This window comes from Ascaphus truei, chromosome 3, assembly GCF_040206685.1.
Source record: "Ascaphus truei isolate aAscTru1 chromosome 3, aAscTru1.hap1, whole genome shotgun sequence".
Taxonomy (NCBI): Eukaryota; Metazoa; Chordata; class Amphibia; order Anura; family Ascaphidae; genus Ascaphus; species Ascaphus truei.
In genome coordinates, this window is record NC_134485.1 from 412,019,205 (window position 1) to 412,045,110 (window position 25,906).

The 25,906-nt window shown below is 49.1% G+C and overlaps 1 protein-coding gene across 1 annotated transcript in view; it reads left to right on the forward strand.

The window, feature by feature from the left end:
- The first annotated feature begins 14,273 nt into the window (after positions 1-14,273).
- PAK1 (p21 (RAC1) activated kinase 1) overlaps positions 14,274-25,906 on the forward strand; it is a 93,164-nt gene continuing 81,531 nt past the window's right edge. The window contains exon 1 of the mRNA XM_075592640.1: positions 14,274-14,436. The gene's annotated coding sequence lies outside the window, so the exon portion shown is untranslated. The remainder of the gene's footprint in view (positions 14,437-25,906) is intronic.

The following is a 25,906-nucleotide window of genomic DNA, read 5'->3' on the forward strand; positions in this document are numbered from 1 at the left end:
CCAATAAGAAGTTATACTGCCATTCTATCTCTCTCAGCATCAGGATTACGTCATTCGTATCTTTCAAATGAGATTTTTGTTTTTTGACTATTCCCTGTAAGTAACTATCCACAAACTCAGACAGGTTAGCCGTCAATGACCCAATGCCAGATATTATAGGCCATCCTGGCGGATGAGTGCGGTTTTTATGTATCTTAGGTAGGAAGTAGAAAACGGGGAATATTGGATCCTCTACATTTAGGAACTTTAATTCATGTTCCTCCAATATTCCCCGTTCTCTTCCATTTCCCAAAAGAGTTTGTAGTTCTTTTTTATACATGGAGGAAGGGTTAGATGTAAGTTTTTGGTATGTGCTTGTATCACCCAGTATCTTATTTGCTTCAGACATATAGTAGTCGTGATCTAATATCACTACTCCTCCTCCCTTGTCCGCTGGTTTTATTACAATAGATTTGTCTGCTGATAGTTCTTCTAGTGCCAATTTTTCGGATTTTGTTAGATTCGAATGGTACTTCTTATTACTATTAGAAAGGGCTTCTAGATCCTTGGTGATTAGTTGGAAAAATACTTCCAAGTGGTTGCCTTTTGCAAATTTTGGGAAAAAATGACTTTTGGGTTTAAATTTAGAGTGGACACAGTCCACTGTATTGGTGTCTAATGTGGATACATCTGCAACTTTATTTATTTTGGTGTCAGTCCAGTTTTTAGTTTCAACATCTTTATTCAAGTAGAACCTCTTAAGGGTTAGTGACCTTATAAATCTGTGCACATCTAAGTATAGACCAAATTTATTTGGTCCAACAGTTTTCTACTTCCTACCTAAGATACATAAAAACCGCACTCATCCGCCAGGACGGCCTATAATATCTGGCATTGGGTCATTGACGGCTAACCTGTCTGAGTTTGTGGATAGTTACTTACAGGGAATAGTCAAAAAACAAAAATCTCATTTGAAAGATACGAATGACGTAATCCTGATGCTGAGAGAGATAGAATGGCAGGATAACTTCTTATTGGTGACAGCAGATGTGACGGCTCTTTACACATCCATCAAACATGTGGATGGATGTAGAGCCGCCAGACATTTTTTGGAAAAGGAAGGGATTTTGCCCACAATACAAGTAGACTTTTTGGTGGAATGCATTAAGTTTGTCCTAAGCAAGAACTTCTTTTGGTTCAACGAGGTTTTCTATTTGCAACTCTGTGGGACCGCCATGGGGACCAAATTTGCGCCCAGCTATGCTAATCTATTGATGGCCATGTGGGAGGACCAATATATATGGTCTTGGCCTGGGATGGACGCAAATTTGGTCACATGGCGGAGGTACATAGATGATATCATCTTTATATGGAAGGGTACTATGAGAGATCTAGATATGTTCCTCTTGTATTTGGATGACAATGAGTACAATCTGAGATTCACATCTACAGTCAGTAGCACCTCTATCAACTTTCTAGACCTTTGCATTTATCTAGAAAATGGCCTCATTAAGACCAAAAACTATTTTAAAGAGGTGGACGCAAATAACTATATTTTACAATCAAGCTGCCACCTCAACAAGTGGATTGGAAACATCCCATATGGGCAGTACCGCAGAATAAAGCGTAATTGCACAGATAACCATGTCTTTGAGGAGCAATCCACAGTTTTAACAAAAAGGTTTAGAGAGAGAAACTACAAGAGGGATGTAATAGATAGAGCACTAGCTAGAACTAAGAGTACCCCAAGAGAATCCATGCTCACACCTGCCCCAAAATCAACTGTAGATATGGACACTATACAAGTGCCTTTTATCACACAATTTAATAAGGATGCCAGTAAGATTAATAGAATCCTTAATAACCACTGGCCGGTACTTAGAAATGACCCAATTTTGGGGGAACATTTGGCGGACAGAGTAAAAAGGGTTTATAGGAGAGCACCTAATATTAAAAATTTCCTGTCCCCAAGTGCACTGAGAAATACAATAGCCAAAAAGCCAACTTGGCTAGATCCCCCCAAAGGATTTTCTGAATGTAAAATGTGCACTGCTTGCCAGAATAGCTCCAAAGAAGTATACAGTTTCAAATCTAATGTAACACAGAAATCTTATAAAATTAAACAGCATTTGAACTGTAGATCCAGTCATGTCATTTACCTTGCGGAATGTGAGTGTGGCTTACAATACATTGGGAAGACCATACGCCCGCTTAGAACGCGTATATTAGAACATCTGGGTAATATAAAACGCAAACTCACAACCCACAGTGTTTCGAACCATTTCTTATTGACACATAGCTCCAATCCTGCCAGCTTCTCATTCAAAGCTATAGAGCAAGTTTTGCCCCATTGGAGGGGGGGCAATAGAGACCTAAATTTAATCAAGAGGGAATCATTTTGGATATTCGAGCTAAAAACCATTTCCCCCCAAGGTTTAAATCTTGAGTTCGATATAAAACCTTTTCTGTGAATGATTCTAACATGCCTGTCTTTTCTCCACTAGATAAACTACATCACCATGCCTGTTATTATATGACTAGCTCAGTTTATTTAGGGGTTAATCATGTCGTAGCGGTTAATTTAATCTATTTTAACTATTTTAACTATTTTAAACAATTTGTGTATATCGTTAATTTTAAGTTCATTTTATTAAAATCCTTTTGGAAGACCCATATATGTATGATATGAGTCTTATAACTTTTATGTCTGTTTATACTCATATATAATTGATATGAATTGTACAAATATTGCCTGTTTACACCTGTAATCCCTGCCCTAATTACTGATTTTGATCACCATACTTAATTGTCTACCAATGGGATCTGAGCATAGCGTATAAAATCCTCCTAGAGCATGTCAGCCATACACTCCTGAAGAAACCGCAATACGGAGAAACGCGTAGAGTGAGGCTGATGAGAAAAAAACTCCCACAGGATCGGCGTCCCCCAGAGCAGATGACGTCACTACCGGTTTCCGGTTAGGGTGAGACGCACCGGTGACACGCACGCCTGCCGAGGCAGAGGGGGGACAGAGAACAGCTCATTCATTGCTGAGATCCAACCTGTGTGATCTAAACGCTTGTTACCTTTTATAACCATGTGAGTGTATTGCACATATACTTACTTTTAAAGATATTTCGTACAGTCTGCACTATGTCCGTTTTATTATTCACTTAAGGTCTCCAGCACTTACCATTCCACTTACCTGTCTGACGGTCCAACGGGCTGACACACATAAAGAAACCTTTATGGGAACATTGCTCACTCTACACTTGTGAGTATCCAGCACACTGCACCTTGATATTTATCACATATCAATCACAATACTGCACCATCAGGGAATTTTCTTTCTTCTGATAGCAACTAGATTCCCTGATGAAGTAGCTATCAGTGCTACGAAACGCGCTGGAAGCTACCACTCAACAACCTGATTGTATTTCATTGTGGTTACTGTAATTATCTTGCGATTTCACTTCGATTTGAGCACTTCTCCCTCACCGACGCCTGCACTGTGACATCATTATCATCCGACGGCGCGCATCGAGGTGTCGCGAGTCAGACGTCAGACGCCGATCTATGAGGTTGACACTGCTACTCCTTGGTTCTATCTAGTACTGTATATTTTCATTTGGACTCTGGGGACTTGTCTAAATAGATAATTTGAGCATCTTATCGGCTTAACGGCGGCTGTTAACCCACCCTGGTCATAGACTGATGATGTGGGATAAGACATCTCATGACTTCGTTCCTGTGCGGTCCTAATCCAGTTCTCAACGAGTGGTAACAGCTACATTGTAGCATTCTGTGCCCATTTATTATTGTCTTGATGTACGCAGAACCTTGAAACCTTTTAATATATGAACACTGTTTTTTACATTTTTCACGATAAGCGTTGTGCGCTGTGTTTTGTTTTGTTGAACTCTGAAGAACCTGGTTCTAGAACATTGCTATACATACCCTTCTGCAAAGTCATCCTACATCACATGATGGGACGAGAAGGAAAAAAGTAAGCCTACACAGTTAACCTATTAAGCAATATAGTAGTGTAGCCATGTCCCCCTTTACTTCCAGGCTCCAGGAGGGGGACGGCTATCGGGACACCTCCGGAGGCGGCTGCGAGCGGCATAGCAGTAGTGGCAGCTGGCGGGAGAGCAGGGAAGAGAGCTACGGTGTCAGAGAGCTCCGCGGTGGATGCCCGAGCAAGGCGCCGGCATTTGCTAAAGTGTCACGCATGCGCAGAATGGAACCTACCGTACAAGAGAGAGCAGAGAGCATGCGCAGTGGAGAGAGAGAGGCGACCATCTTCTACATAGCTCCACAGGGGGAACTACATATACCAGGATCCCTGGGGCATCCCAATCACATGGGCAAGGTTAGCCAATAGGGCTGCAGCAAATGACTGTGAGGGATTTTGCTACATTTGGCACGCTGAGAAAGCGAGGCGTCAGTTGGAGCCAGGACAGAGAAGGGGAAGGTAGGGTCTGAGTGTCAGTGGCACTCAGACTAGGCCAGAGAACCCCCTTAGGTCCCAGTTAGGCCCCAAATCAAAGTAAGCTTGTGGTTGCTTCAGGGAAGGCCCCTAGATAGGGATGCCTTCCCATTTTACTGTAGTGTCAGGGACACAGGGAAGACGCCGCGCAGTGATTTGCGCCCTGTGGTCTGGGATCAGACCACCTAAGTTCAGAGACTCTGTATGGTGATACCATCCAACAGGAGTTCACCCCACATGGATGCGGACGACAAAGGTGGATTAGACGGATCCTCATTGCTAAATTGGCAGCACCGGTGCTAGAGTACCCGGCAGGCACCTTAACAAAGGGCACCAGCAGTTCACGGGGTAGCACTACTCCATACACTTTTTGGGCCTAACATTGGGAGAAGGACATCAGGGTATTGGTGCCTAGCACCCAATGTACTTTGGGGGACACTCACTGGTCGTATTGGGTCAGATGTGCATTGTACTGTGTGACACGGATTGTTATAGTTTATATGTGTTCAGTAAAGGCTGTTATTATATACCGTGTGTGTTTACTATTACTACTGGTTCCTGTAAGGGGCTCATCCCACTACGCTGGGATCCCTCGCAGGTGGAGGCGCTGCACCGAGGCAATACTTATACCACCTGAGGCTCCCAGTGGCGGAGGCTTAGGCTCTCTGTGAGCAAACAGGTAACGGCAGGACCAATAGTCTCTTTAGTCAGGGGGAAAGGGGGCTACAGTAGTTTCAAAGAGACTGCTACACACTTATTACGGGTCATATAGTCAAAAATACATTCTTGACTGTGTCATTTAGTTTGCAGAATAAATAACACAGTCAAGAATATATTTTTGACTATATGACTTTTTCTACTATATAGTTTAATTACGGGCCAGATTAAGGCTTTGGGGGGCCCAAGGCACTGAAGACGGGGTGGAACCCCCAAATAACAAATGCTAAATAAATCTCGTTTCCACCAGAGACCCCTTCTTTCCCTTACACTCCCCCTCACATTCTCCCTCCCCTCTATTTTTCTCTCCCTTCTCACACTGTCTCCTCTCATCCTCTCCCTCCATGTAGTTCTCTCCCCCCTTTCACTTTTTCTCCCTCTCTCTCCCCTGTCTATCATTGTTACTTTCCCCCCTTTCTCACTCTTCCTCCCTCTCACTCCTTCACCTCTCTTCCCCTCCCTCTAAAACACCATCTCTCACTCAATCCCCCCTCCTCTCTCACTCAATCCTCTCTCATCAGCGTTTGCCGGTCGTTGAAGCGCATGTGCTACCGGCAACCGCTGACCGCCCATGCGTGGTCGGCAAGTGCCGATCGCACGAGCAGTCGGCAACTGCCGATCGCACATGCGCACGAGCAGTCGGCAAGCGCTCTCCGCGCATGCGTAGCCGGCAGATTGGTCAGCCTAGAGAGCTTTGCCCGGGCTATAGCTACGCCCCTGAGTGAGTGCCTTCTCTCGAATACGCAATTAGAACGTATCGATGTAATTGACTTCCTTAGAAATACTCTTTCACACCTAAAGTAACATTCTTACTTATTTAACCCTTACATAAAAATGAATCAATTTCTATTTTCTCCCTACGTTATCCGGTTTAAATAAATAAATAAATAAATAAATATATATATGTAAAAATACATTTACTTTTCTAGTTTGTTTTAAAATGGTCTAAATCAGCTCCATGGAACGTACTGAACACTCCACTTCCATTAGTTCCCATAGGGGACGAGCCCTACATGTTCTGTTCTCCCTATGCACACCATGGATGGATCTTATTTGATTGATATGAAATCCCCTACCGGCTAATTCAGCACAATCACCCCCCCTGTCTATTTTTGCCACTTCTTATCTTAACTTTTCTCTGCTCGTTTTCAACTGCGTTCATACCAAAAAAAAAACAGAACTACAGAAGGCCAGGCTACTGATTGTATTGGCAAGATCCTTCCTGTTTCTATGTCTCTTGATGTTTGCAGGGGTATTGTCGTTAAAGTAAGTAGGGTAAAGGGTGGCAGAAGAGACGGGTTTTAAAACCCAGTAATTAGCACCACTCCTCTGACTTTGTAGAGGTCATTTTAGCTTTACAAAAAAAAAAACAAGTTAGTGATCTTTGAAGAGTTGCTCAGACCTCATGGTGGCTGTTAATTCAAGTGTGGACATCTCTGAGTGCACAGCCTAAATGATTACCTGTTAAATACACTGTGTGCTTTTATTTCATTAGCAATCGACAAATCCAATTGATCATGCGTCGTTTCACGCAGAGGTCCCGGGTGACAGTTCTCACTACAGACTGTGATCTAACACGTGGGTGGAAATAGACACACACACATACGCACGCGGGATTGGAAGCTGTGAGAAAATGTTAACAGGTTACTGGCAGTGCCGAAGGGGAGCCGTGTCCCATGGTGGGGAATGTCGGTGAGCTCTCTCTTGTGTGACTGCGAAGATCTTTTTTTTGTTGTTGCACTGACCGCTTGCTGAACTGTTACAGCAAAGAGACAGAAAAAAAAGACATCATGCTTATAGTGATGGTAAAAACAAATTGCTCCCTGGACAATCATTGGCTATAAAGCTATGAACATCCCAACGTCTTGCTTCACAGCACGCAACTCCCAGAGACACGCCAACCTTCTCCTCCCCCTGTACCTTTTTTCCACTGTCCCTTCTGCAAAGATTGTAAGCTCCTTTGAACAGGGCCCCTTTTACCTGCTGTACCAGTGTATGTCAATGTAATGTTGATTTTTTTTTATTTTGTTGTCTTCCGACCCCAATGACTTCAATGAGAGTTTCCGCATGATACTGCCCCAACCGGCACTATTGCAATTGAAAAATATACCCCTGGAGCCAGGATGTTCTTGGGAGATTGGCCTGCAAGTTGATCCATGTGCGACATTCATACATCATACATCTGAAGAAAAGATACGTGAAGTCGTCAACACCTATGCACAAACCTGTGGTCAAAGTGTGATGGGTCTTGGAGGTGCAGAGAACAACACGTGTAGATTTGTATATCATGGATGAACACTACTTTCATTTACAAGCCAGTAATTTGAATGGCTCTTTCCACTTTCATATTTAGAGCAGAAATATAGTAATAATAATCAGTTCTAAACCGAGATAAAAAGGACATTAAACCAATTTTGTCGGACAGGTGCACAATTTGTTGTAATCAGACAAAGTACGAGTTTTTTCTTTTTATTTATTTTAGGGTTTGCGTGTACAGAAAAGTAACACAGTGAGTGCTCATTTGCATGTCATTACCCAGAATCCCTGGCTGCAGTGGAAGCATTGTATGCTAAGAGATAAGGGGGAAAGGCAGATGCATGGACCTGTTCAAAACATACGCATGTGCCCACAGGTCGTAATTTTATTACGGAGGAAGGTTTTCGTCTATTTCTTACTCACCGTCACTTACTTTATCATGTTAATCCCAATCCACAATGGTCAACAAGAAAATGGTTGTGGCCACATTGAGTAAAAGCGAAGGTAGGAGGCAGATCATTTTCAGAGAACCCGCTGTCTCAAGCTTCGGAACATATGTACAAAGCAGTGCTACGGCATAATCCGTGTGTAGAAAAAAAAGCTGTGTGTGCTGTGCACGCGCATAGTAAGTGAAACTTCTTTGACTTTTGTCACAGAAATTGATTTATAACGCGCGTGCTCGGCACACATGTGTCAGTGTGTCAGTCAGTGAGTATGTATGTGTTTGTTTGTGTGTGTGTCAGTCAGTGTATGTATCTGTGCCGGTCAGTGTGTGTATTTGTGTCAGTCATTGTGTGTGTGTGTGTGTGTCAGTGTATGTCTCTCTCTCTCTGTGTTGTGTGAATGTCTCTCTGTGTCGGTCAGTGAGTGTATGTGTGTGTGTCAGTCAGTGTGTGCGTATGTGTGACAGTCAGTGTGCGTGCGCGTGCGTCAAAGTGTGCGTGCGTCAGTGTGTGTGTGTATGTGTTTATTGGCAGCAGTACCAGCATCATGAATGTTGAGCGGGTGGGGGAGCTCACAGTGGGGCGGAAGGAATAGGCACATCATTCAGGGGCGGTGTTCGGTACATCACTGGGGTGTGCGTGCGTGCGTCAGTGTGTGCGCGTGCGTGCGTCAGTGTGTGCGCGTGCGTCAGAGTGTGTGCGCGTGCGTCAGAGTGTGTGCGCGTGCGTCAGAGTGTGTGCGTGCGTCAGAGTAAGTGTGTGTGTGTGTGTCAGTCAGTGTGTGTGTGTGTGCGTCAGAGTAAGTGTGTGTGTGTCATTGTGTGTATGTGTCAGTCAATGTGTGTGTCAGTCAATGTGTGTATGTCAGTGTGTGCGTGTCTGTCAGTGTGTGTGTGTCTGTCAGTGTATGTGTATCTCTCTGTGTGTACCGTATGTCTCTCTGTCTGTGTCCTGCCCCCTCTCTCCTGACTCCCCCCACCCCCGACGGAGCTGCGGACCCGGGCGGCTCAGTCTGAGTCTTCTGAGCAGATACCCCTCCCACCCCCCGGCGGCGCGCTCAAGCTCCCCCCTTCCCCACCCCCGGCGGCGCGCTCAAGCTCCCCCCTTCCCCACAACCCGGCGGCGCGCTCAAGCTCCCCCCTTCCCCACAACCCGGCGGCGCGCTCAAGCTCCCTCCTTCCCCACAACCCGGCGGTGCGCTCAAGCTCCCCCCCCCCCCCCCGGCGGCGCGCTCAAACCACCCTATTCCCAGGCGCCGCTGCCAGCCACTTCTGCGCATGCGTGGCGCGCGGCATGGCAGCGGGCGGCGGAACAGCGGCGCCGTGGCAGTTAGGAGCGGCGGCTATCGCCGCCGCATGTGAGCAACTAGGTGTGGGTGTGTGGGAGGATGAGGGGTGCGGCGGCGATTAGAAGCGGCGCCGGCGGCTATCGCCGCCGCCGCCGACCATATGTGACAGGGGGGGGGGCGTGTGAGCGGAGCGGCGTCCATTACGTGACGTCACTTCCGTTTCACATTTCGCCCCCCCATCTATCCAGTTTTATCCCATCAGAGGTGCCACTAAAGAAGTTTCACTTCAAAAACTGAAACTGGGTATACCCCCGAGCACGAAACGCGTAGGGTTAGATGTGAAGAGATTCACCACAGCTGATCCCTGGTGACGTGACGCGATTGAGCTAGGCGGAGCAACTCGAGAGCACTTCCACATTGCACTAGCACGCTGGGCTAACTGCGGTGAGGGCACGGATGGCATTGGAGCAAAGACACAGACAGAGTCTGCACCAGCGTTCTGGAATCAAGTTTCCCTCAGCCATCCACACCTAACGGCACCAGCTACAGATACCTTTATGTGCATCAGCATATCCTAGTTGCTGTAAGTAAGATTTCAGTTTTTCTACACACAGGACTACTGTCAGCAGCGTCGCGGATCCTGTGTGATCTGGACACATTTGTCGTTTTATTTTCAGTTATTAAATACGCTTATTTTAGCCATCTCAGCATTTACTAGTTGTTTGCATTGTATGTATATTCGTCAGTATATTCTGGTTAGTTTATTAGTTTTGTCAGTAATTGTCTTGTGAGTTGTTATGGTTTGTTAGTTCATTTTCAGCTGCTAGCATTTTACACTACGAGTTCTTTTAGTTTTTGCTTCTATCCGCACATGTCCTGAGAACATCATTGAGGTTCATCTGAAGCAATTCCGGATCTTCAAGATTGGACGTTTAAGGTTTGACCACTATTTATTTTTATCAGTGATACATCTGCACTATATCAGTGGCGCCGAAATATATTTGTTGGTATTCTGCATCGATCAGTTATTTTTTCAGGCAGCCTCACCTATATATGTATATAGATATCTATTACTTTTTATATATTGTAATATTTTTTTAGAGTGTGTAGGATACACTTACATGTTCACGTAAAATACTGTAGTTAGTTAGTAATTAGGCTTTAGCGCTTCACACACCTCTTTCTTTGCAAACTGTGGTGAATGCAATAAAAGAATAGAAATAATCCCCAATAAATCCCCAAAAATCCCAAATAACAAAGTTGGTGAAAAATTTAAGGGAAGCCATGCACTATACATTGTAATCATATATTAAAACAGTAGTTCCTCCCCCTACCCCCTTCTTTTATTACCAGGATGGGGATCAGGGGGTCCCAAGCACATTTCTTCTGGGGGATGCCCTGGTTCCTGAAATAGACGCTAATCGCGTTGATTTCAGCTCCAGGGACCCCCTGCTTCCCGAGATACCTACCTCAGAAGGCGGTGCTGGTAGCAGCCGGCTGGGTTATCAAAATTGAGGCTTAAATGTCCCGGCCAATAGGAAGTCAGGATGTCATCCCTTGCAGCTTCCTATTACCCTACGTAACGACGTGCATTTGAACTGAAAAGAGATACCGGCACCCCCTGCCGAAGTAAGTATCTCGGCAAGCAGGCGGTTTCCGGAGCTGAAATTAACACGGTTCAGCACCGGGGACCCCCTGCTTCAAAAACATATATATATATTTTTAAACACAAAAAAGTAGCATCAGTTCTGCTACTTTGACGCCTGAACAGGGGTGGTAACCCGTACCGGCACCTGATGCCATGTGCCCCTATTAAGAATAACAAACAGAACCCTGGCTGTTGTACAAATGATCTTCTTGCAGAGTAGGACGGGTAACCATAGACCATGGAGAAGACAGAACGCTTAAGCACCAGTGCCATACACAGCCCTGTAATCTGAAGTCCAATGACTTCAGTATCATGCACCAACAGTAGAATATGATTTACTGTTGTTTGTTTGTGTTTATGTATCTCTTGCCCTCCCCTCCTTACTTCCTCTTGGTCATAGTGACTAATACATGTGAGTAGCTGCTCACGGACTGAAACAGCCTGGTCCTATCTGATCTAACCAAAGAACACATGTAAGCTCTTTAGAGCAGTGACTCACTCTGGCTGTCTAACTCTAGCCCTGTGCACAACTGATGTTGATAAGAGATAAAAATATTACCACTGTGACGGCAGGCTTATGAAAAAGAGACAGGGGGTGCCCAATGCTGCATCCAATTGACAAAACATATAAAGTAAAATACTTCAATAATAATAATAATTTAACTTGGAAGGTCATTTCAATTGCTGCAGGAACAAGACCCATTATGTTTTTTTCCCCTCTCACAGAGGTAAAAGGAAAGGTTTCACAGTGTAGTGTAGGACCTGCATTATTTTGGTTATACCTTGACGTTGGTATGCAGGCTTATAACGCCTTTGGCCAAAGGGTTAACTAAATAACCAATTATTATTATTGAAGTATTTTACTTTATATGTTTTGTCAATTGGATGCAGCATTGGGCACCCCCTGTCTCTTGTTATATACAATTGCCACGCTCAGTAGCTCTCTGGTTGACATAAATATATATTCACTTTGTGGTGGGTGGGGGAGTTTGAGCTTGCTGGGTATCTGTGTTAACCTATGTCTCTTTGGAGGCTGTGGCACCTCCCCCCAGAGCTCACTCCTCCTCCTTCACCCTTTTAACTTGGAAGGTCATTTCACTTGCTGCAGGAACAAGACCCATTATGGTTTTTTCCCCTCTCACAGAGGTAAAAGGAAGGGTTCACAGTGTAGTGTAGGACCTGCATTATTTTGGTTATACCTTGACGTTGGTATGCAGGCTTATGACGCCTTTGGCCAAAGGGTTAACTAAATAACCAATTATTATTATTGAAGTATTTTACTTTATATGTTTTGTCAATTGGATGCAGCATTGGGCACCCCCTGTCTCTGGTTATATACAATTGCCACGCTCAGTAGCTCTCTGGTTGACATAAATATATATTCACTTTGTGGTGGGTGGGGGAGTTTGAGCTTGCTGGGTATCTGTGTTAACTTATGAAAAAGAGAACACAGGACATGCAGTCTGAATGACCCCCACGCTATGGTGACGTTTTTGAGCTGAAGTGACTAACAGCAGCAACCTGTGTGGTCCAATCCCTGTCCCCCTAATAAGCCTCTTCCCCTCTCCCCATCTTAAGGCCATCCCTCCCATTTCTCCCCTCACACCCATATTGCACCAACACCGTTCGGCTGGCACGGATCATCCACATGTTTATACTAGTCATTTGAGACTTGCAGTCATGCACAAAATTCTGTGCCAACTACATGAATAAACGAGAGCAGATGCATCAGGAGCCCCGAGAGAGGGGACTTTTCCAAGTGTAGATAAGCCCCACACAATAAAAGCAGCTGGCGGACTGCTGCTAGTTTAGTATTCTGCACAGTATGGGGGCGACATGAACATTTCAGTGCAAAAGGGTCTCAGAGCGCGCGCTCGATTTATAGCGGGCAGCTGGACTGTGGGTCTCAGAGCGGAGAGCTGGGAGCAGGCAGGAAGGATCTCAGAATATCAGGCACAGGCTGTAACACTCCAATGCTACAATACTTCCAACACACCAACCAGCTTCCTTTCCACTTTCTGAAGCATTTACTCTGAAGTAAGTGGAAAAGGGATATCAGAAGGAAAAGGGACAGGTAGCACAAAGCAATGGTGCTCTGCGGTTGTAAATGGTAAACAAAAACTTTTTTTTTTACTACCTTTCATTTATGTCTTCTGGTAAGAAGACTGTTTGTCAGTCGGCCAATCGTTTTTCATCGTTTGCACAGTAAATATGAAGCCATCGTTAGTTAAACAGATGCAGCTGATCTGCCTGACTCCAGTATTCTGGGAAAATTGCAAAGCATAGCATTTGTTTTTCACAAGATACAAATACGTAATGGCAACCAAGGAGTAAGCGTTGTCAAGTTAACCAAAGATGGCTACTCACGTAAAGTATAATGTAAATAAAGTCATGTAAAAAAATAAATAGTGATCAGACTGCTGCTTTAGGCGGCGCTTATAGTGACGGCGACGTCAGGCTACGGTCGCTGGAAAAATCAAATTGAGATGACTTCCAGCGATCGCGACAAAGCCGTTGCTTAGTCGCGTTGCGCTTGCTATAAGTGCATGCGACGGTGGCAATACATTTGTTTTGACGCGAAATCGCGTCGCCGGCGCTATAAGCGCAGCCTTAGGCCTCGGACATAGTAACTTCTTCCGTGCGGAGGTGCGTGGAGGCTGAGGGAAAGCGGTGCTTTCCCTGGCTATACTAGACGGGCCGTGGGGGGCGTGCTGAGGGGCGTCACAGAGCTGGTTCGCCCTCATTTACCCGCACGCCGCATGGACACGAACAGAGGCAGTGTGTTCGCTCAGCCGCACCATGTCTGAGGCCTTAAGTGTATGAGATGCCTGATTTGGACAGCAGTAAGGCTGACACCTAATCCGTGAGAGGTGAGGTACCTGCTGCTACAACACGTGGCAGCAGCAGCAGCAGCAGCAGCAGCAGCAGCAGCAGCAGCAGCAGCAGCAGCAGCAGCAGCAGCAGCAGCAGCAGCAGCAGCAGCAGCAGCAGCAGCAGCAGCAGCAGCAGCAGCAGCAGCAGCAGCAGCAGCAGCAAGTGCTGCACACTTCCCGCCTCTGCATAGCAAGGGGGTCACGTGGCGAATGGGCGGGGCTCGCTCACAGCGGCTGAGAGAATCAATGGAGCTCCAGGGCGCACGGTGGGCGTGGCCTCCAGTGGAAGAAACGCTTTCATTAGCGGAGGTAGAACTTGATAGGCTGGAGGAAAGGGGGCGGGGCCTGCTCGCCCAGCCGTGAACAGAATGGGCGGGGCAACTGAACGCGGGCTGCACCAGTTCACGCTAAGCGAAGGGGCGGGCGTGGTTATCGTGGCGGTGGAGCTGGTTGGGGGGGGGGGGGAAGTGGGTTTCGATCAGGAGGGCGGTGATTGGGTGAGGAGGGTGCAGGGCGGTGATTGGGTGAGGAGGGTGCAGGTCGGTGATTGGGTGAGGAGACCGGAGGGCGTGGCTTCTCCCCGGCTCTGCTTGCTCACTGTGAGTGAGGACCGGCTTCGGTTCGGACGTGTGGATACAGCTGGGAAGAGACGGAGGGGGCACAGGGGATCTCACACACCCGCGGGAGGCAGTGCCGGCCCCAACCTGGGGGGACTGAGCAGCGGACACCTGTACCCGTGTGAGGTGAGGAGGGGGCGGGGGGTTTCACTCCGGCTCAGTGGCTTGTGTGCAGCCTGTAAAGAACCACTTGACTACCTGTGTATAACACCATAGGGAAGTAACGTTACCTGTGTATAACACCATAGGGAAGTGTCGCTACCTGCGTGTAGAACGCCGTATGGAAGCGTCGCCACCTGCGTGTAGAACGCCGTAGGGAAGTGTTGCCGCCTGCGTGTAGAACGCCGTATGGAAGTGTCACTACCTGCGTATAGAACGCCGTAGGGAAGTGTCGCCGCCTGCGTATAGAACGCCGTATGGAAGTGTCACTACCTGCGTATAGAACGCCGTATGGAAGTGTCACTACCTGCGTATAGAACGCCGTATGGAAGTGTCGCCGCCTGCGTGTAGAACGCCGTATGGAAGTGTCGCTACCTGCGTGTAGAACGCCGTAGGGAAGTGTCGCCGCCTGCGTATAGAACGCCGTATGGAAGTGTCGCCGCCTGCGTATAGAACGCCGTAGGGAAGTGTCGCTGCCTGCGTGTAGAACGCCGTAGGGAAGTGTCACCGCCTGCGTGTAGAACGCCGTATGGAAGTGTCGCTACCTGCGTGTAGAACGCCGTATGGAAGTGTCGCCGCCTGCGTATAGAACGCCGTATGGAAGTGTCGCTACCTGCGTGTAGAACGCCGTATGGAAGTGTCGCCGCCTGCGTATAGAACGCCGTAGGGAAGTGTCGCTGCCTGCGTGTAGAACGCCGTAGGGAAGTGTCGCCGCCTGCGTGTAGAACGCCGTAGGGAAGTGTCGCCGCCTGCGTGTAGAACGCCGTAGGGAAGTGTCGCCGCCTGCGTGTAGAACGCCGTAGGGAAGTGTCGCCGCCTGCGTGTAGAACGCCGTAGGGAAGTGTCGCCGCCTGCGTATAGAACGCCGTAGGGAAGTGTCGCCGCCTGCGTGTAGAACGCGGTAGGGAAGTGTCGCCGCCTGCGTATAGAACGCCGTAGGGAAGTGTCGCCGCCTGCGTGTAGAACGCGGTAGAGAAGTGTCGCCGCCTGCGTATAGAACGCCGTAGGGAAGTGTCGCCGCCTGCGTGTAGAACGCCGTAGGGAAGTGTCGCCGCCTGCGTCTAGAACGCCGTAGGGAAGTGCCGCCGCCTGCGTGTAGAACGCCGTAGGGAAGTGTCGCCGCCTGCGTATAGAACGCCGTAGGGAAGTGTCGCCGCCTGCGTGTAGAACGCCGTAGGGAAGTGTCGCCGCCTGCGTCTAGAACGCCGTAGGGAAGTGCCGCCGCCTGCGTGTAGAACGCCGTAGGGAAGTGTCGCCGCCTGCGTGTAGAACGCCGTATGGAAGTGTCGCCGCCTGCGTATAGAACGCCGTAGGGAAGTGTCGCCGCCTGCGTATAGAACGCCGTATGGAAGCGTCGCCGCCTGCGTATAGAACGCCGTAAGGAAGCGTCGCCGCCTGCGTGTAGAACGCCGTAGGGAAGTGTCGCCGTCTGCGTCTAGAACGCCGTAGGGAAGCGTCGCCACCTGCGTGTAGAACGCCGTAAGGAAGCGTCGCCGCCTGCGTGTAGAACGCCGTAGGGAAGTGTCGCCGCCTGCGTGTAGAACGCCGTAGGGAAGTGTCGCCGTCTGCGTATAGAACGCCGTAGGGAAGTGTCGCCGCCTGCGTGTAGAACGCGGTAGGGAAGTGTCGCCGCCTGCGTCTAGAACGCGGTAGGGAAGTGTCGCCGCCTGCGTCTAGAACGCCGTAGGGAAGTGTCGCCGCCTGCGTGTAGAACGCCGTAGGGAAGTGTCGCCGCCTGCGTGTAGAACGCCGTAGGGAAGTGTCGCCGCCTGCGTATAGAACGCCGTAGGGAAGTGTCGCCGCCTGCGTATAGAACGCCGTAGGGAAGTGTCGCCGCCTGCGTGTAGAACGCCGTAAGGAAGTGTCGCCGCCTGCGTGTAGAACGCCGTAGGGAAGCGTCGCCACCTGCGTGTAGAACGCCGTAGGGAAGTGTCGCCGCCTGCGTGTAGAACGCGGTAGGGAAGTGTCGCCGCCTGCGTGTAGAACGCCGTAGGGAAGTGTCGCCGCCTGCGTGTAGAACGCCGTAGGGAAGTGTCGCCGCCTGCGTCTAGAACGCCGTAGGGAAGTGTCGCCGCCTGCGTCTAGAACGCCGTAGGGAAGTGTCGCCGCCTGCGTATAGAACGCCGTAGGGAAGTGTCGCCGCCTGCGTTTAGAACGCCGTAGGGAAGTGTCGCCGCCTGCGTATAGAACGCCGTAGGGAAGCGTCGCCGCCTGCGTCTAGAACGCCGTAGGGAAGCGCCGCCGCCTGCGTCTAGAACGCCGTAGGGAAGCGCCGCCGCCTGCGTGTAGAACGCCGTAGGGAAGTGTCGCCGTCTGCGTATAGAACGCCGTAGGGAAGTGTCGCCGCCTGCGTGTAGAACGCGGTAGGGAAGTGTCGCCGCCTGCGTGTAGAACGCCGTAGGGAAGTGTCGCCGCCTGCGTGTAGAACGCCGTAGGGAAGTGTCGCCGCCTGCGTCTAGAACGCCGTAGGGAAGTGTCGCCGCCTGCGTATAGAACGCCGTAGGGAAGTGTCGCCGCCTGCGTGTAGAACGCCGTAGGGAAGTGTCGCCGCCTGCGTATAGAACGCCGTAGGGAAGTGTCGCCGCCTGCGTTTAGAACGCCGTAGGGAAGTGTCGCCGCCTGCGTCTAGAACGCCGTAGGGAAGCGCCGCCGCCTGCGTCTAGAACGCCGTAGGGAAGTGTCGCCGCCTGCGTGTAGAACGCCGTAGGGAAGCGTCGCCGCCTGCGTGTAGAACGCCGTAGGGAAGTGTCGCCGCCTGCGTGTAGAACGCCGTAGGGAAGCGTCGCCGCCTGCGTGTAGAACGCCGTAGGGAAGCGTCGCCACCTGCGTGTAGAACGCGGTAGGGAAGTGTCGCCGCCTGCGCGTGGAACGCCGTAGGGAAGTGTCGCCGCCTGCGTATAGAACGCCGTAGGGAAGTGTCGCCGCCTGCGTATAGAACGCCGTAGGGAAGTGTCGCCGCCTGCGTGTAGAACGCCGTAGGGAAGTGTCGCCGCCTGCGTATAGAACGCCGTAGGGAAGCGTCGCCACCTGCGTGTAGAACGCCGTAGGGAAGCGTCGCCACCTGCGTGTAGAACGCCGTAGGGAAGTGTCGCCGCCTGCGTGTAGAACGCCGTAGGGAAGTGTCGCCGCCTGCGTGTAGAACGCCGTAGGAATTGATATGCGAATAGTCTCCAGTACTGAGAGCTGTTCTAGTATTAGGTACTTTATAAGGAGTACACAACTCAGTACCAAAGGTGTGCAAGTTATGAGAGCTACTGAGGCTCTGTTCAGCACCAGGGTACAGACAAACCCCTTATTTTCGGGGAGATATGGAGCAGCACACACACAGCCCTGATTGGCTACAAACCCCATTGTTTCTGGTCCCTCAGGTAAATTCCAGTCTAATTTGAGTTTTACAGAACAGGGAAAAGACGGTGGCACCTTTTTTGTATAAAAGGATTTAACCACATTCACACACTACAAATGGCCATGTCAGGACTTGATCCCATTAAACAAGCACCCACCAGTCAACACTTTGTAGTATTTTTTGTCTGCCTTTGATTACGCCTGGGACCTAATGCCCCCAAAACGCCTGTTTAAAAAAACAAAACAAAAAAGTTCACACAATTGCAGGGTGGAAAATGTTCGTTACCTGCGTGTCCAGGCCGAGGTAAACATTGGTGGGACCCCTAAAATGTACAGCCATCAGCCCATATGGGCAATTGGATGGACCAGTAGTAGAGGATACCTGGCAGCAAGTGGGATGTAGGAAGCAAGCTGATTTGGATGTAGCTTGGTCCTCTTTATTAAATATCGGGCAAGTAGAAATATTTATCCTGAATTTTTGTAAATGTTGCATAGCGTTGTGAGTGGGTTTGCTTTAGGCTGTGTTCTATGTACGGTCCGATGGTTATTAGTTTTGCAGGGAAGTGAAAAAAATCGCATGAACTAATTATTGAGGCGATGCCGGCAATCGTCAGACTTGGACAATCTCCCTTTCCTCCTCCCGAATCAAGTGAAAACTGGGTGACGTTTCCAGACATTGAGAAGTCATTTAAAACAAGTTCAGTTTGGTTATATTTAGGACTGCTACCTTTGATGGGTAAGAATTTCGGGAACGAGGAGGTCTGCGGAGCTGAAATGAATGTGTTCCAAGCTGCGTTTCTCACCTATATAAAAAGAAGGGCGAGGAGGGGAGGACTGCAACCCCAACGGGTGCCACTGTAATAGTTGGTTTTTATGGGTGCACTTTCCTGTCCCAGAATCCTCCTCCTCATGCTCGCTGATTATAGAATTTCTTCCCATGAGGCCAGGGACAGCCCCGGAGTGGAATGAAACCTTTTATTCTGCCCTGCTGCTGTGTCCTAAGAAGCCAGGGACCTTCTCCTATTGACAAAGGTTTGAGTAAGTTTTCTAGGAGGGTCCTGAAGGTTGTAGCTGTTAAGATGAAAATTGTTCTTTTTTCCGGGGGGCAAATAGTTTTTGTCCCTGTGTTTTGCTGTTCTTGGATATGCACTTTACAGAGGAGCAAACGTAAGCCTCGCAGGTGTGTACCTGTTGATCCAGAGAAAAAGGAAGTAACATCCGCTGATAACCGATGGCTCTCCCAAAGACATTAACAAACATTAACAAAGCTGAAAACAATTGGTTAATCATTTATATAAAAATGACATCAAGGAAAACTGGCGAGGTGACAAGGGATGTAAAGGGTTGAGAACGCCACTAAGTATGTCAGCCGTGTTCATTATGATTAGCACAGAGATGGTCAGCTTCAGTGCTCAAGGGCCATCAACAGGTCAGGTTTTCAGGATATCCCTGCTTCAGCAGAGGTGGCTCAGTCGGCGGCTCAGTCGGCGGCAAAACGGTGACATGTTTGAGGTTGATGCGTATAAAGAAACAGGGGATTTGGTTTCACTACAGCAGAAAGTCTCCATACATTGCTATTGCTTGAAGGGAAACAAATGATCTCTTTATTGGCTAACTAGTGTTTTTAGATGCATGCTTTCAGGGCCATTGAAATCCCCAAACATTAGGTAGCCCATAAAAGATAATCTTTCATTAAGGGTCGCGTCCATAGTCTGCGCGGTGCAAACAAAAGGCCATACCTCAATTGTTGGCAAGACAATTTTTTTATCGCGCGACGGCCGGGTGACGTGCGTGGTTCAGCCAATAAGGGCGAACCCCTCATGTGACGTCACGGCCACGCGTCTCCTCCACGCGTCTCCTCCACATCCCACAGGCCACGGATCGCCTCTGCAGCAGGCGCGCGCGACTACTGTACTACTATATTACTGTACTACTACTGTATCCGAGGCCTAAGGGAGTATTCATTGGCCACTTCTCCCGTCTCCTAATGGGGATTCCGCATTATAATCACTAGTTTCAGTTTAGCGTGTGCTCTTGACCTTATGACCCCCATCAGAGGGGAGCTTAGGGCTGATATATAGGGAATTAGAGTGGTCCCATATTTATACGGACATTGGCATCTTTGTTTTGTTTTTTTAAACCCTCTGTTTTTAAACGGGTTTCCACAGCAGCAGTGGGCTGAGCCCTGTTATCTGCTCGTGCTGTACTGATCATTTTAGGGTATGTTGACTATGTACATAGTGCTGTACATTACATTTTGACGGACAGAAAATTCCTATTCCCCTCCCCCCCCCCCTGTTTTAATAACTTTTATTTTTTGAATCCTCCTCCATTAGGAACGATTACATGGGGTGAAGCAGGGGTTAACATGCCGGTGTCCTCTCCTTGTGACTTTGGGCCTGTCACTGTATCGCCCTGTGCCTCAGGCACCGAGAATGAGATTGTATTGTCTACGTGGCAGGGACCCGTGGCTGCGTACACCGCCAGGGCTATGCAAGGAAAAAACGATTTGTGATGTGTTCTTTAGAGTAAGGCCCCTGCAGTTTTACCACCATGGGGGATATGCAAGGCAGCAATCTATGATCCCCTTTTATTGGACCTCTCATCGGGAAACCTGATGAAGACCCAAGAGGTACGAAAGATTGTGTAACCCTCCCTGCCCCACTTTATAGGGAGATTGTGTGTGTGCCTACTCCGCATGGGACACCTTGACTGGATTCATGCGGCTGGGCGATGCGGTAGCAAGGTTGTAGAGTAATGGGCGCCAGGAACTTTTGTAGTACAGCTGTTATTTATGTGTCCCCAGCACAGGGACCCGCTCATGCACATTTGACACTGTTGCACTGTATTTTATAATCGGACGTGCATGAATATGGCTCTTCCATTAGTGCCCACCCTTCATACTTGAACGGAGGTACATTTACTTAGTTGCCCTAAGTAGGTGTGGGACCCAGTCCCTCTTTGTCTCATCGGAAACCATCATCAGTGTTACTCCGATTTATTCTGGGCCCCTACGGGAATCCTGGTGGGTCTGTTATTCCTTGACCGAAGTTAATGATGCCCCTTTCATACAGTCTGCTGAGGACTATTGGTGCTGATCCGCTGGTACCCTTGAGCCCTCTTTCTTGAGGCCCTCTATGGCGTGCCACATTCCTTTTACTGAACTGTTCAGGACTCCATCTCTTCTTTAGGGGTCTCTAATTTAAGGGATACTGTCCCTATCTGTAACCTAATAAACAGGGGGGCGTGGTCTTTGCTGTTACTTGATAAACATTTCTCATCTACTCTCCCCGAGGTTCCTCTCGACTTCTAGGAACCTGACCTTCTAGAACAGTGCCTTCTCCTTAAAATACCTCAGCATGACATCTGGATCCCCATAGCAACCTAGGGGGGGGGGGGGGGGTCCTAGCAAACACCAACACTGCTAGTATCCCTTTAGGAGGAGGTTACACTTGTAACATAACAACTACGTGTTGATCCAATTAAAGGTATCATACCACCTACAAATGCAGTCAGACCTATTGTCGGTTATCCGGCCAGGAAACCACAGATGGCAGCTGCCTGATCACTGCCCGCTCGCGGAATTCTCGAGACCAGGCTAATTGCCCATCAGGATTAATGCAGCGGTGGTCCCAGCACCTGAATGGGACTCGCGCTGTTAGTCCTACGGTGCAGCGTCAGTCTGGAAGAGACCCGCAGTGAGAGTAGGCGGAATCGGTCACTCGCTGTCCATCTATAACAGGCTTTTATTTTAATAACATAGGATTGAAGCAGGGTGCCTCTGGAGCTGAAACCGATTAATTTCAGCCCCGGGAACCCCCTGCTGCCCGGTATGGGGTGTCGGTATCTCTGGCAACTTTTAAATGTCCCTGTCGCGTGAAGCGGTAGAATTACACGTGCAGGACATACCAGCGCCTGCATCTTGGGAACCAGGGTGTCCCTGGGGCTGAAATGAATGCCGTTCAGCTCCGGAGACCCCCTGCTTCAATCCTATGTAATTAAAGGGGTTAACCCCTCCCACTACCCACACAAGAGGCCTAACCACCTACCCTTGGGCAACTACCCCCTTCACCCACTCACTCTGCCCCCAACAACCCCACCCCCCCTCATCCATAGAGGAATGGGCAAATGCCCTAGAAGCCAAATATGGCTACTTGCGCTTTTGCCCATTCAAATTCAATATACAGTACAGTAAAATACAAATTAAAGTAATGTTTTACTTACCCCTGTCAGCATGAAGGCGTTGTCCTCCTCACTAATGTTGCAGAAAGGGTCGATGCTCAACCATTAAAACATCAGAAACCCCTTAATTACCACAGTTGTTACTACCACTAAGGTAATTAAGGGGTTACTGATGTTTTAATGGGGTGGGTGAAGGGTGTACTGTAGTGGCCCCGGGGAGGGGGGGGTGGGGTAAGCCTCAGGGGAGGGTTGCGGGATAGGTTAAACCCTTAATTACAATAGCGTTTTAACCACTATGGTAATTAAGGGGTTAACCCCACCCGCTACCCAGCTGGGAGGACTAACCACCCTCCCCAAGGCAACTAGAGTGCACCCTTAATCTACCCCCATCATCACACACACACAAATGGGCAAAAGCACTAGTAGCCAAATATGGCTAATACCGCTTTTGCCCGTATGTGTTGAAATACTGTACAAATAAATACACCATAAAATACAATTGACCTTACCTTACATGGTAGGCAATGAACACATTGATTGTCACTGTGGCAACCTATGCCCACAATAGGGGCATAGATAAACACATTGCCAATCAATGGGCAACCTAAAGTCAATCACATTCATAAAATAAATTGCAATTAAATAAAAACAAACCTTAGCCAAAAAAGGATTGATTGTCAATGTGGTTATCTGTACCCTCAACGGGTATAGTGGTGAATGAGCAGTCCCTGTGCTGGGGACACGAATGACAGCCGTGCTACAAAAGTTCCTGCCGCCCATTATTCTACAACCTTGCTATTTCATCGCCCAGCCGCTGGGTCAACGTAACTCATGCGGAGTAGCCATTCAACACACACCGATGTAACCTCCCTAGAAGCCGGGCAGGGAGGGTTTCACAAGCTTTCGAACCTCTCGGGGTCCTTCATCAGGTCTCCTGATGAGAGGTTCGAAAGCTTATAACACTACTTGTTGGTCCAATAAAAGGTATCATTCCCCCTACTCCCTCTCCCTCCTTTGTTACTGCATGGAAGAAAGGACCAGCACAGCTCCCACCCTTCTAGGCAATCTACCAGAAATCACATTTTATTGATTTTTGCACAACTTTATGAATCTGGGGCCCCCCCAGAGCCGAGCCGTGCTATTTTCAGTTTTGGGGACCCTCTGGTTCCCCCCGATACTTGGCTGTTTAGTTACCGGTGACGTGGCAGCCTGTGGTACCGGCCGTTTGGATTTCCTTAAATGTGAGAAGCACCGGCAACTAAATAAATAGTCAAGTATCTTGGACCCCGGGCGAGTGGGGGGAGGGGTCGCCGGAGCTAAATATAGCTCTGTTCAAACCCCTCGGTTTAAATATGGTAAAAATAAATAAATCGATAAAAGCTTTGAGTTGGCATGTTTGCTGCGTTAAGATCCTTCGGTCGTTCGTCATTGTTATAGACAGCGCCATTATTTTTAGATCCGTAGGTTGTCAGGAGGTAAAAATAACCTGCATTTGTTTTTGCAACAGTTCCCTTTAGTGTTGCTTGCGGCCCTCTGCCAAGCCTGAAGGGGTTAAAAGTACCATGTGGTTTAGTGACCTGTGTTAGGGCTAGGTCCGGCAGCGCGCGCGGCCGCGAGAACGCTACTCGCCATCTCCTTTTAGCCTCCCGAGCCGGTCCCAGTCCCTCCTCACTGCACAGCTGACTACTTGCTGTGACGCGTCAGCCAGCAGGGGATACACGAGGATCGTGTTCCCGTGCGGCGACGCGTCACATGGTGCGCGAGGGAGCCAATCACAGACTGGCTCCCATCAACCAATGGCAAGCCAGCTAGTGATGGCCAATGGGAGGGCATCGTTTTAAAACCAGGAAGAGGGAAAACTTCAAACTGGCAAACAGCAGTTAACACACACACACACACACACACACACACACACACACACACACACACACACACACACACACACACACACACACACACACACACACACACACACACACACACACACACACACACACACACACACACACACACACACACCCCTCCCCCTGGCGCTGCTGCAGTGCTGTGAGCTCTATTGTTGTGCCCTTGTCATGGCTGCGCCCCCCGACCCGTTTGGCCATGCTCCTACGGACTGCAAATAGCTTCAAGTGCCTCTCCACGCGCCGCCTGTCTGCAGTGCGGGCGCGTGGTCTAAGGCAGCGGAGCCTTAGGCTGAGGCCCCCGCTCCCCTCAGTCAGCGTGCCCGCACTGCAGACAGACACAGACCGCGATATGCGGTCTGTAGGGGGCGGGAGTGGGAGGGGGGGGGGCCTGGTTTTAGCGGAGGGACCCGCTACTCCCCCCCCTCCCTCCACGGGCTCGGGCTGCAGGAGGGAGCTGCTGCGGGCTGCCGGAAGGTAAGCAGCCCCCTCCCCCTTCCCCCACAAATGCCCTCCTCACACGGTGACAAACACACACACACACCACCCCCTACCTTGTGTTGGAAGCTGTCTGACAGCTCCCGCTCCCGCCCCCACCGCTGATTGGCTCATCAGCGCACCGCGTGACGCGTCACCGTTCGGGATCACAATTTTCTTGCATCCCCTGGCGGCTGACGCGTCACAGCGCGTAGTGAGCCGTGCAGTGAGGGGGGACTGGGACCTGCTCGGGAGGATTCCCCTGCTGGTGGGGAACTCTCACGCGGCCGTCTGCGCCGCCGGGCGCAGCGGGTCCCAGCCCTTAGAAGTGCAATGAATTAAAGGCCGCCGGCTGGCTTGCAAGCATCTTCTTTGCTATTCGTGTAGCTTCGTCTGGGGAGTTTGACATTGTAACCCTTCACGTCGCGATTGTGTGAGTACATGATCATTACATCACTGACCCGAATGCAAGAGGATGGGGGGAGGAGGGGGTCCTTCTATACGATCTCCCCTAGAAAAACAGCAAAAGGTCCATGACGCAGCTACTGTACGATGGGGCCCTTGGCGAGTCTGGACGTCACAACGTAGTAGTGGGCACCCACAGGGTTAAAAGCAGTAGTCCTTTTTATTTGTTTTCTGTCGGGGGGGGGGGGGGGGAGGGGGGGTTAGAACCGGGTCGGAACTTGCCCAAACAAAGGTGTTCCAGAACTGCCGATTACTTTATGACCCGGATTCCCCAGGTTCAGGAGAAAGTTGGAGGCGATTTTGCTGGTGCATTAGAAAATAATGGCCACTGCCTCTTGAAGACCCAGCGCCCGTTCTTGTCGAAATCTCTGACCCGGCACATCTCGGACGTCCTCCCCAAATACTCCCCACGCGCTCTTTCCCATGTGCCCATGATCCCATCTTCCTTTTCTCCTCCATCGTAACGTTCACTTAACGAGCGGTGCAACCCGGCATGAAAGTGGACGAAGAGCAGTGACCAGAGACAAGGGCTAAATGTAGCCAATTGACACACAAAAAAATTAAATAAACATCGGACAAGTACAGCGTTATAAGGGGGTTGAGCTGTATATTAAAACACATTATAAACTTTAAACATTTCAATGATTTGTAAGATGTTTGGCAAATCGTCTCAACCCTGAAAGCCATTCCGTAGTCATTAACTGCTGGCTTGGCCCCGTTCTTTCATTTAGAAAGTAATTATGGTGCCATCATAACTCAGAGACAGACATTAAGTAGCTGGCAGTCTTCGGTTTTGTGTTGCTGACAAGGACAGATTTATGTCCATTTTTCACGCTATAGAAAGAAGACCGTAACTGTAAAGGTGTTTGACTCTTTCTTCGGAAGACGTAGATAAGTAATAGCTATTTTTTTCTTCTTGAGCTTCTAGGTTATACTTTAAGGCTTTTCCCAGGCTGCTTCCCAACAATGAAATTCTGTATCTGTAAATATCAGGCTTCTCCTCCCCCTCCCCCCCCATATTTCACACTACATTTCATCCCATAAAAATGCATTATTCAAGGAATTTA